The sequence below is a fragment of the Siniperca chuatsi genome, linkage group LG5 (genome assembly GCF_020085105.1).
Source record: "Siniperca chuatsi isolate FFG_IHB_CAS linkage group LG5, ASM2008510v1, whole genome shotgun sequence".
Lineage (NCBI taxonomy): Eukaryota > Metazoa > Chordata > Actinopteri > Centrarchiformes > Sinipercidae > Siniperca > Siniperca chuatsi.
The window spans coordinates 23,486,908-23,500,172 of record NC_058046.1 but is presented as its reverse complement, the minus strand read 5'-3'; the positions used below and the strand labels follow the sequence as shown (position 1 = coordinate 23,500,172).

The 13,265-nt window shown below is 40.9% G+C and overlaps 1 protein-coding gene across 1 annotated transcript in view; it reads left to right on the top strand.

The window, feature by feature from the left end:
* fbxl17 (F-box and leucine-rich repeat protein 17) overlaps window positions 1–13,265 on the top strand; it is a 214,710-nt gene that overhangs the window by 82,266 nt on the left and 119,179 nt on the right. The gene's annotated exons all lie outside the window — the stretch shown is intronic.

Genomic DNA, 13,265 nt, shown 5'->3' with positions numbered 1-13,265 from the left:
TTCTATTTAATCTATTGATTTCCAGCTAAGGCTGTGGCTTCTCTGCCGACTGTACTCCTACTCTGGCTTAGGAGTGTGAACACAATATTGAATTTACCAGGGTGCATAGCAACAATGGTTGTGTGTGTGTGTGTGTGTGTGTGTGTGTCTGTGTGTCTGTGCATGTGTGAAATCATTCTTGCATTATTGAGTTTACAGCAGACATGTGGTGGGAAGGTTATGGTAATACCTTACCCGCCTTCTTTCAATCAAAAAACATGGAGTTTGGTGAAATTCTCACAGGAGCACACAGTGTTATCAACTTCTTTCCTTTATCACACTTACACACACTCGCACGCACGCACGCACACGCACACACACACACACACACACACACACACACACACACACACACACACACACACACACACACACACACACACACACACACAGGCACAGCCTCGATTGATTCAAGGCTGCGTTGATTCCATAATAATATTTACTGCATTGGTTCAGGGGCTGAAGGTGTATGTGTGTCTGACTGGATTTGTGTGGGTGACCTGTGGGAATATTGGAATTTAAAATGGTGTGTGTGTGTGTGTGTGTGTGTGTGTGTGTTGGTGGCCGTCTGTGTGGGAGATAAAGCTAGGAAGGGCCGAGATGGACAGTCGTCGCTGTCCCACACCCGAGGAGTTTTAAAAATCCAGCAGATGTAACACAGGGTTGTTTGCTCTGCCCTGCCTCCTGGACCTGCAGATCTTTGTGTTTTTGTGTATTGTGTACAGTACATGATGAGTGCTGCTCAAGGACTCAGAGCAAATAAAAGCTTCTAGTCATAAGCTGCTTTATTGTTACACTTTACAGTCACACAGCTTGGAACGAAGAGGAAGGGAGGGGGTTTACTTAAAGGTAGAAACTGGCAGGGTGGTCGTCACAACGTGAAGGAGGGGTATGTGTTTTAGGGTTTTTCCATTTGTCCACTTCAGCCCCGGCGTGCCAAACCGTGCTGTGATGTCATGTGTTTCCATTACAGCCTCACAGCAGAGGGTAGCTGTGCTGTGCCACACTGCTTGGTCCAGCTAGCAAGCACACAACCCCCCCCCTCAACAGAGTCATGTCGTCAGAATGTCTCGTCATACACAAGTGACGAGAGGCGCAACATCAATGTGCCAATACAACAAAACTGATAAAAAGAACAGCAAGCACCAAGAGCTCCATGCTGAACGCTGTTGTTTACACCATGGATGTATTGTGGGAATAATACAGCTCTCTTTATTAATCCGTGGTTTACATCAATACAGAGGAGAAATGTGTCGCTCTGATTACGTCAGCGGCTAGAAATCCCCCACACGTGAGCAAGGTAGGCAACACCTTTTACCGCGCTACCACATTGTAATGTAAAAACCAGTCAAGTTGTGCCAATGCGGCTCGCCGGCTCGTGGCTCTTCACGGCATGCCTACCCCCCACATAATGGAAAAACCCTATTTGTGTGTGACAGAAGGCGAAAGAGAGAGAGAGCCTGGTTTGAAGACGTAAGATTTGAAGACAGATTTGAAGACAGATTCTGGTGACAGGAAGGTGATGGTTGGAGTGTGTATATGAAAGTTTCAGTGTTGTTTCTTATCCTAGCAAAGCACAACCTAAATACTGTAAGTGTCCCTAAACTCACAGTGAAACAGCAGTTACAGCTTTATCTTAAGTAATGTGACATATTTAGACTGAAATAGAAAATGTGAGTGGGGTATAATTACAATAAAGATTTTAATGTTCTACAGATTTGATTGGATTGCTCAAAAGTGGGCGAGGCTTAGCAAATACGGAGCAATACGGAGCTGCAGAGGATTGTTGGGCACTATCCACACCTCCCTCAACAGTGTTAGATCAGGTGGCAGAGTATGAGGGAGAAATGATTTAATTAGAACTCAGAATCTTCCTACTATCATATTGCTATGCTAGCTACAACCCACGAGCAAGCGATCAAGAGGAGTTTTACATGATGGACGGTGTTAGCTAAATCACATTTGATTGGATAATTTATGTATATGCCCCTTAGTTCAAGAGGAGTCATCAAAAATATTTTATTGTTTTACTGGAAGAGAAAGCACAGAGATAACTAAACAATTACCACAGGGACACAATGTTAGAAGACAGACTTTGAAATTGGGTTTTGTATATTGACAACCAGTTCTGAGTTGGAGCTGGTTCTAAATGTACCCAACATGGTTTTCAGTTTTGGCCATTTATTCATTAACAATCCTCTGTGCTGAATTTTGCACCTGTTGCTCTACTTAGTTTGGTCTGCTTTCTTTGCTGGTTACGCATGAGTCAAAATACTTGTAGTATTCCTAGTATGGCAGACCGAGCTTGTGTTAGAAAATGTGGCCAAGTGTCAAAAAAGACAGTAGTAACACAGCTCAATGTAATCATGTGCAAAAATCATGAACCATTTACTGCAGCATGAAGAGTACAGCTGTCAGCAGTTCTGTCTTGGGATCAGCTAATGTAAAATAAAGTGTAAACAAACATGACACTTTTACTTAAGAATCACAAAACACCTCATTATTTATTTCAAATGTTTATGGCAACCTGAAGAAAATACATTCTTTGTTGTCATATTTTACTCCAATAATATGACAATAATAAGGACCATGATTCGATAAGAACCTGAATCAATAAGCAGAATCTGAATCAGAATTGATAAAATCTAAATAATAGTTAACAACACACACACCAATATGAACACGGACAGCCATACACACACTCCAGCAAAAGTCATTATTTGAGATTATTTGTCTCAGAGAGTCAAAGGTCATCAGGGTCACTGCTGTTGGGGAAGCCAGCGCACACACCAGTTCCTTGCTTGTTGTCACAGTGAAGACCAGAATGACTCAACCCACCCTCACTCCGAGGGTACAGCTGGGTCAGCTTTTGTGTGTGTGTTTCAAACTGATGACAGTGTGCTGTGAGCAGGTAAACAGGCAGAGGAAATGACCCCTTATTTCCAGGATCAATTTGTCCCCCGACAAGGGGCCATCGGAGAGATAGTGCTCTGTGGGAGGTAAAGCATTTCAGTCATTTTCCCGTTCCTTCTTCTTTCTTCTTGTCTCTCATCTTTAAAAAAAATAAAAAAAATAAACACTGTCTTCTGGCTCCCCTCATCTTCCTCAGTAATATCCGAAAACAGCGTCTCAGTGTAAGAAAGCGAGAAATGATGACCAAATATGGACTTCCCATTGTCACAGTGCGACAGACAGATTGTGACAGTAGGATGCCTATTTTTTGGTCACCGTCATTTCTTGGGGTAGAGAAGATGTGATGTGCTGCAGGTGGGCAGTGTTGGCCCTGTTATTTCCCTGTATCCTCCTTCCAGCGATGATAGGAGACCAAAGTGGGATTGTGTTTTTCAAATGTCACAGTGAAAATGGGTAGCGAGTCATGATCAAAGTGAAACGGCAGAGCAAATGGCAGCGCTCACTTTTTAGAACCAAGTTGAGAACACAGTGTCAAAGTTAAACGGTATCCTTTCATTTTTTGGTGCTCGGTGTATGTTTTTTCATCTTGAAGAAACCCCAGGAGCTTTTGTGTTGTGTGCATGGTGTCTTTGTGATTTTTGTTACCATTGTGTGTCTGTGTGTGAAGATTCTTTAATATCTAGAGACCCGTTTTTCCCAGGGGAGACTGTGTTGATTTTATGGTATAATTTGTCATTTGTCTAATTTTTTTTTTTTGTCATATTGTACTTTTTCTGCCAGAAGTAAGGAGATTAAACATGTATTTTATGCAAATCTCATGCTCTTTTCTGTTTGTGCAAGTGTGAGTGTGCTGCAATAAAGTTTGCAGTGAAGCCTCCTCAGTGGTTTTGGTCAAAGCGAAGACTCTGCTAACATTAACCCTGCTGCTCGACCCAAGGCCTGTGTTGACATGCAGATTTATTTGTGTCTCCATCTGTGTCCGTCTATGCTTGTGTGTGTGTGTGTGTTTTGTGAGCAAGCTCTGGTCAGTTGGCTTGTAGTCTTTGCTGAAAGCAGATGCATGGAGCAAGTGAGTCATTTCTTTTATGAGATTTGTATTGTTGGAAGTTGGGCATTTCCCAAAAGCCCTGGTGTTCTTTCCCTGTCTTTCTCTCTCTTTTTCTTCATCTCTCAGTCTTTCCGACAGCTTAATTTAAACAGGGGAATCAATATTCATCCCTTTTTCCTTCTTTGCTTTTTTCTTCAGGCCAACATTCTCTGCATATCTCTGTCACTTATGAGTATCACAAATCACAGCTCAAATTGGCTTTTTTACATTTTTGTCCCCTCTCACAGAAATCGGACTAGATGAGGGATGACCAGGGGCCCTCTCTGACTTTCTGGAGCTTATTAAGCAGGAAATAATTGGAGAAGCATTCTCCCAGAAACACACCTTCTCTGAAACTGTGAGGCGTGTGGATTTGGAGGCGTTTGCAATGGAAGCTAGTTCCAAATAGCCTCTGTTGCAGCCAGCTGGCAGATCTCACAGTGCCTGGGGAAGTGTTAAACCCCCAAATCGAATGAGTATATGATACATCAGTGTGATCAATGACGTGTCAGATGACAGTTGGTTGCTCTATTTTGCTGGGCCCCTGTGAAGGTGACCAGGGCCTGTATTTGTCAAAGTTCTGAGAGTTACACTTAAGAATACTTTAAAGAGCCAACTTAGGAGTAAAAAGAAATTTGCTCAATGTTAAGACTTAGGAACATTTACCAAGGGATTTGCTCCTACTTACAGCAAAGTCAAGGAGTTTCGCTTTTACGTGTGTGCTCAGAAAGGTATCAACAATCAGGCCGAAGGATTTAACCTAGCCCCATTGTTAATTCTTTTGAAAAATCCTTACATCTCCACACTGAGGTGTCATTCTGTAAAGCCAATATTTAAATGTTTTATCAAAGTGGTCATATTATGCTTTTTGTCTTTTTCCTTTTGCTTTATTGTGTTATAAATCTTTTTTGTGCATGTAATAGGTTTGCAATGTGAAAGAGCCCAAAGTCCACCCCAAAGAGAGTTACCCTCTCCCACAGAAAACACTGCTCCTGAACTGCCTGAAAACAGCTCGATTGTAGTCCAGCCTTTACTTCCGTAACACATCTACTTCATTATGTAACACATATCATAATGCCTAATGTTTCCACAAGTACACCTAAATATGAAATTTAAATAACGTTAGATACCCTCCAGGCAGTCAGTGGACATAAAGTTGTTACTGTGATGTAGAGACAGTGCACAGTTAATAACTTAACAGTCTGAAACTCTTGCTCCAGTCTCGGTTGTGAAGCTGGTTCGGGTTGTTGGAACATGTACGGCTGAACCGAAGCCTTAGTTACCGGCTGAAGCGGCTTTGTTTTGGATCACACTACCTTGCTCGTGAGGACCCGCCCTACTCTGCTTCTGATTGGCTAGTAGTCCTTTCCCAGGTACTGCGCATGTGCAACTCCCAACAAAGATCGAATAGAAGTGAGATGCCTCACTCAGTAGCTAAAACGGAGCATTTAAGACACAGGGTGAAAAGAGGTGCTGCAGCAATGTGCAGTATGAGCAATACTGCAGTGTTTTTTGAAAATTAAACCATGTTAACCTCAACCCCAAAATAAAATTATGAAACTGAAAATGAGCATAATATGACCACTTCAAGTTTTTGTGTGAAATCTGTAGAATCTCCAGTAGCAATTAACACAAGTAGCCTCCAACCATTAAAATAGGGATGGAATTATAGTAAATTGGCTTAACTATAAGCAGCCAATTCCCTGAAGAATGCAAAAGAAGTGCTGTGACATCCTATAAAAAATTCTATCATGACCAATACAATAATGTAATGTCAGAAAAGACACATTGTGAGATGTTTTTGAATGTCACCTGCAATTATGGCCCCAGTTATAATTATTTCAACTTCGTTTGTGAGAATTCATGTTTTGTTCTAAATTTGGGCATGACTGACTGCTGTAAATACTACAATACCTACCTAACTACCTGAGCCTCGGCCGCCGTTGCCATGGAGAAGAGGCAAGTCAGAGTGGTAGTGAATTCAAAACGCTTCGTTGTTACAGTTGAGAACAAAACACAGTGCCATAGTTGCTGAATTCACCCGCAATTGACCCCAAATATAAAAATTTAATTGATTTAAGCTGCAGATTGTGTCTTCAGTTTTCTCATCACGGTAATCTTTTGCTTCAGTACGCCATTAGCAGCTCATGTAACAGAATTTTAAGCTTGCTGATTGGATGTTTATTGCTGAAATGCACAATGTACACTTGTACCTTTGACTTTTTATCAAAGAACCAGATATTTTCAAATAGAGTTTTTTGTTCCAGCTCCAACTGTGAGTCACATAACATTGTCTATGGGAAAAGTGACTGGGATTTTATTAATTATTAAACGCAAATCGCCGGTCTGACCTCTAAGCCCTAACAGGTTAGGAGCATTTGTGTACAATGAAACATGATAAAAAGCTTTCACAGTGAAGAAATTTTACTGTATATCTGTCACAGCTTGATAAATGTGGAACTTGGAATGCAGCCTGTGGTCTTCAAAAGATCTTATTTTCTTTCTCTGCTGTTAACCTACTCACACTTTTGACATAAGTAGGGACAGCCGTCGGCTGAGTTTTACTGCTGAAAAAAGTAATGCGATAAACTTGTGGTTTCTGCAGAGTACAAATTCTCTGACTGACCTCAGTAGCTGCTGAATTCAGCCATAAAGGTTTGTCTCGGTTAGAGAAAGCAGGAGACTGTGGGAGAGAAAGTGAGCAAATCCCTCCGATAAGAGGTCATTTGAAGTCCCTACATCTATTGTATAACCTCACCGCGCTTAGGTTTCCTCTAGCCAACTATTATTAGGATCCCCCTTTTTTCTTTTGATTTTGTTGGATGTTTTCTAAATGCCATGGAAAATGTCAGCGCAGCCCAAACCAGTGACCGGCAGACATTTGTCCTTGTCTTGTTTCTCCACCACCTGTCTCTCCAGATTTGAAGAGAGCTGAGGAGCCTTCTCCTGTCCTTGTCACTTCTCTTTTTCTGTTCTTGTATTTTCACACCTACAGCACAAGGATCCACGATTTGAGCAATGCTACCACTACTAAGAATTTCATGCTTCTCATTTCTCTCCTTCCAGTTGGGAACCAGACCCTGCACTGCACTCGCATGACTTGTAAATTAAAAACCCAGGCTTTTTTATTTACTCAGGCCTGCCTTGTTGGAGCAGATTGGCTGTCAGCAGAGATTAGAGTCCTTCTTAGCAGAGTGAATGCACAAGGAAAGCTAGTGTTGCCCTGTTGTCAGACATGGTAGTGGGAAAAGGTGCGGCAAAAACCAACGAGGTGTAATGGAGGCAGAGTGATTAGGTATGGCAGATGCACATGTATGCATGTAGCAGATTTTCTCTTAATTTCTTTCTTAGTTATGTCTTTCATCTCGGGCTCTTATTCTTTGATCTGTCTCTTTTTCACACTTCATTTCTCCTCTAGTTGTCTTTCTGTGTTTCTTCCTCCGTCTCTCTTACTTTCTTTTTCTCTCTCTCTCTGTTACGCACACAAACACTGAGGTGATTATTTCTGGCAGGTTGGGTGTGAAAGTGTGCTATGATAAACATGCTGCCGTGGTTATTAATTTTGAGTAATGGCAGCGTCAAACTCCAGTGCCTTGATAAGTATCGGAGATGGAGGAACATTTGTGGCACGGCGCAGAGACACAATGAAGGCAAGCAGCTGGAGCTTATAGGCTACAACAGCATGAGAGCTGCTGTTTTATTTGGGCACAGATCCAAGGCCAGCAGCTTCCTGCAACTCCCTGTGTATGCTCTGAAAAGTCAAACCCTTAACTAACTAAAATATGTAATATAAAATAAGTAAAAATGTACTTAATAAGCCAATTTAATTGGTGTTGCTATACAGTTCAGAGGGGGTTGAGCCTGACCTCTTCAGATAAAGTCTCCCTGCTCGCCATGCCACCCTGCTGCTCCAGGGTCTTTAGTTTGATTGGATTGCTCTCATTTCTGGAAGTCATAAGATTTGATTTGTGATACACTGTCAGTGACAGCTAAACAGCTGCTGAATTTAAAGGGGCTTTAAGTAATCTTTGACTTTTATCACCGTCTTTCGGTGACTAAGGAAACAGGTTTTTGGTGCAGGTCATGGTGGCTTGTAATGTATTACAGAAAAGTCAGATTTCCACATTAGAGGCTAGTTAAGTAGCTAATGAGAGCAGAAATCAACAGAAATGTCTAGTGAGGAGCCAGGATTTCATAGTGTCAAATACTGGACCATTTTTTTTGCTTAAAAATGAAGGTTTTTCATTTTCTGTCAGACAAGCTAATATGATGTTTTAGCTACATCTTTGCTGTCAAACACCCTTTTTGGTCCTGATAGCGGTAAGTCTTTGGGTTTTGTAAGCTGCATTGAACCACTTTTGAATGTCAAATTACTGTATCACACTAAATCCTAAACAAAAAGCATTTATATCACCTTGTGAAGGTCCAAATTTAATCATTATACAGCTGTGGAATCACATTAGACACAGGCCCTGAAGCGCTTTTATCTCACAAAATGAGTCATGAGCCTGACACTGAAATTCATGTTAACCAAAATGTTGACCCTTGACAGCTAAATTATTGGTTTCATTTTGACCAAAAACATTTATCTTGTAATTAGATTTTTTCCATGTATAGGTTTACCTTCTGCTCTGTCAAAGTATTATTACTTTAGCCTATTACCAGACCAGGAGATAAGAGAAGATGCCAATAGAGAACATGATTTAAAAACATAGCATTTGATTTTGTGCAATGATGCAAGATGTATTTACAGCAGAATGTGCGTTTTCCAACAAGGTCTCTGCTTAGAGTGATCTTCTCTCATTTGATTTTCCCTCTGATCTTATTTTATGTCTTTGTCTTAAGAGTTGATCCCATTTTTAAGCTTTTATCCAATGTTTCTTCATATTAATTCCACTCTGAAGCTTAAATTCCTGCTGAATGAAATATTCAGAAAGGGTTTGTCAGAAAGGGAAAGGACATCACTGTTTTCTGATTTTATCTACAAGACCTATCTGTGTAATTTTTTAATGTGTTTTTATTCATGACTGAATACAGTCCGAGTCAGTCCTGCATATTTACAGTTTCACTTTACCACCCAGAAATATCTGTGCATATCTTTGTTCATATGCATGGATACTTTGGTCTGTGGCTAAACCTTAGTGATTATCTACAGTGTATGTATGCATATTTCTATATGCTTGCCTGTGAATGGATGCTTAAGCGCATATGGTTAAGGCTCTGTGTGTGACTTTCACCCAGGGAGCCCAGTGTGCTGCATGCATTCACCCTGCAGCTGGATGTGTGGGTCATGTGTAAAAGTGATTTAAGACACTCAGAATCAGCTTTTAAACTGAGCAAGTAGGTAATGTAATCACACAGAAATGTTCTCATGAAGTGCTCCGTTGGCCAGGAACCAAAGCAGTGGACTGAGGATGGTGACACTTCCTCTGTGGAAATGTGTGACCATCAGCGCTCCATGTTCCCTCACTGAAGGGACCAGTCTTTCACCTAACCCTCCAAGCCTTCAAATTACATTCAGAACTGAATTCTTTCCATTTATGAGATGGCATGCCTCTTCTCAAAGTCCATTTTACAACAGACATTAATTGTCCTCCTCGCAAGCACTCTGTTAAATTGGGCACAAAATGGTGCAAATGAAAGGCAGTGGTGTTGAATTGAGTCCGACAAAGCTATGAGGAAGTGGAAAGTTCATATGAGTACTCTTTTTGACCAAGTAGAGTTGGTTTTGGGCTTATGGGTACTTTTTTGGTCATGATTTCTGTGCACAAGTTGAAGTTTTTGTTTGTGAATATGTTTGGCTTACAGGTGGTACACAGTGGGGGCTGTGGCTTATTATGGTTATCCATACTGTGGGGTCAGAAAGTTGCCAGTATAATCTAAATGGTAAAGAGACCACGGGGCTTGGCTGCCCTTGTTTCACCATGCTGGAGACCTGGCATTTGGCCTGTGTTTGAGGACCAAAGCTGTAATTTTCTCTGTTTTCTGTGTTCTCTGTGGCTTTTGGAAGACTGGGTCATGAATAAAACAAAAGCCATATTCAAAATTATTCTTTTATATGCTCATCCTTTTATGCCTTATTTCTTTATCATCAAATGAGCACATGTCCTCATGCCCTTGTTCCATCCCACCAGCGCTTTCTGTAATATTGCTCTGTTCTTTTTTTGTATTGCTGTGCTACTTTATTGATACCATCCTTTCCCTTCTTTCCTTCCTTCCCTCACTTCCCTTCTTCCCTCCCTTCTTCTCATTGCTGTGCTCTGTATATCTCCCTCCATCTCTCCCTCCCTCCTTTCCTCCCTACAGCATTCCCCCATTCCCTCTGCGTTACACTCAATTGTGTGATCGCCTTTTTCTTACCCACAGCACATCCGCTGCCCCATAAATGAGAGCAGGGAGAACGGGAGAGCAAAGGGGAGAGCATGATGCGGGGCCCAAGGAACAGGGTTTAATGAAGCCAGCCTAAATGAATTTACTGCTTTCCATTGAGCTGCTCTGTCCCATGTGGCGGACTAGCACCTCAGCCATTGTGTTGGAGGCCCCCTCTCTGTTCTTCTACCTGTTTGTCTGACACCTCTGTAATTAGCCGCCACTATTGAAGAGAGTAATTGCGTATTAGAGCCATGTTCTGTTAGGGGAGCCTCAAAAGTGAACATTTTTATGCAAATGTTCAGAATCAGGCCTAGATTAAGAAAATTACCCAGGGTTTTGAGCACGGGAGAAATAGAGGAAGGCCATTTTCTACCAAAGAAGAATAAAGGAAATTGTGGGTATCACAGCATGCTAAATGGATGGAGGGGACTGTATGTCTGCTTGAATTTGTTTGGTGGGATATTTGTGTATTAGTCTCGAGGGATAAATGTTTTTGCTTCATCGCTGATTTACTATTTCAAATTGGTATTTTAAACAGTGCTCTGTGATGGGACTTGAATAACAAAGTAAATTGGAGTTATTAACTGCTATTGTTGCTCACCTGGTTTGCATTAGAAGCTCCTGGGGACAAATACTGTGCTGATTGTTATTCCTCTTCTTTGTTTTGGTATGCATATGCTTGTGTGTGTGTAGCCTCTGGAAAGCCTGCACATGCCAGCTGCTTGCTTGCAACTTCTCTGGTTAAGAAAAGAACTGCAGACTGGGGAACCTGGATTGTGTTGCATCAACTATTTGTAAATCCATTACTAAGTCAAGTCCTGCCTAAGTTCTTTGTAACTACTTGCTAGTTCCAAAGTTGTGATTTACTAAATCTGGCTGTGCTATTTAAACTTAAGAAATGTCTTTGCTAGTACATCTGCCATTAATCAAAAGCAGTCATGACTATATGTGAAACAGGAAGTCACAAGTTATAACATGACTGCTAAAAATAACAGTCTTAGGGGTATTAAACTTAACTGTCAATCCTTTGTAAATTTAGGTTTGACTTTATTTTATTTATATACGCATATATGGCGAAATATGTTTCAGAGTAGTAGTAGTAATGGTAGTTAATGCAGTTTAGAATGAGTGGGAAATATCTGATTATGCTAACCTAAGTGATTCTATTTAGTCATACAGTCTGATGCTACTAGCATAACATTGTGTAATTTGAAGTATTTTGTGTTGTTTCTGTGAAATGTACTTTAAAATAGTCTCATTATTAAACAGTATTTGAACTGTCAAGTAAAATATGTGTACAAGCTAATGTTAGCTTTGTAAGTTAGTTCAGTTAGCTACACAACTCTTACACCAGGAAGTTACTGGGTATACTGTAAATATTTAACAATAACAACAAATCTAAGAACTAGTTTGTGCAGTACAACCTGTTTTTTTGGTGATGCATAAATCTTCACTTACTAAACATTTCCATTATAACTAGATTTGAACTTATTAAGAGCTGGTGAAACTTGCTCCTAGACCATAATGTGATCAGATTAATACATGACACAGGACTTTGTAAACACAAATGCAGACACCTGCCCAAGCCATGACATATGGCCTGTCTGTTTTGATCTGGCTCTCAACTTCTGAACCTCAAATTTAATGTTCAGCTGGAGCAGAATGATGCATAAACACTCTCCAGACACCCCCAGGAAGTCTGGGAAATTTGCCTTCCTCTTGGAAACTTTAACTCTCTAATTCAATCGCAACTCATTTGAAACTCAGAAATCCCCTCCTCTGTCATTGAGCACATGAACAAAACCCAAAGAGAAAACAGTGTACTGTATATGTGCTGTGTGTGCCTGCATTCATTCTTTCTTTCATTCTTGTAAATGTGCGTGTATGTATGAAATATATATATATATGTATATATGTGTGTATATGCGTATATATATGTATATACGTATATTTGTATATATTTATATACATATGCGTATATATGTGTATATGTATATGAGTATATATGTGTATATGTATATATGCATATATATGTATATATGTGTATATATATATGTGTGTGTGTGTGTGTGTATATGTATATATGTATATGTGTGTGTATATATGTATATATATATGTGTGTGTATATAATATGTGTGTATATATGTGTATATATGTATATATGTATTAGTATATATGTGTGTATGTGGAATAATAATGTTGCCAAAGGAAGAGATACAGACCACAGACGTTAAGACATGAAAGCTCCTCACCATGCATGGAGGGTTCCATCCCAAATCCACCACCCTGAGACTGTACTCTAACCGTAAGAAAGGGGGCCGTGGACTAGTGAGTGTGAGAGCCACTATCCAGGATCAAACATCCAAGATCCACAAGTACATCATCGATAAGGCCCCAACAGGTGACGTGCTCAGTGAATGTCTCAGGCAATGGGGAACAGAGGAAGAGGTGCTGGAGGAGAGACCATCATGGGAGGACAAACCCCTACATGGGATGTACCACCGGAACATAACTGAAGTGGCTGATATCAAGAAATCCTACCAATGGCTAGAGCGGGCCGGACTGAAGGACAGCACAGAGGCACTCATCATGGCTGCACAGGAGCAGGCCCTGAGCACCAGAGCAATAGAGGCCCAGATCTACCACACCAAACAAGACCCAAGGTGTAGGCTGTGCAAAGAGGCCCCTGAGACAATCCAGCACAAAGCTGCAGGGTGTAAGATGCTGGCGGGAAAAGCATACATGGAGCGCCATAACCAAGTGGCTGGCATAGTGTACAGGAACATCTGCACGGAGTATGGACTGGAAACCCCGAGGTCAAAGTGGGAAACACCTCCAAAGGTGGTAGAGAAT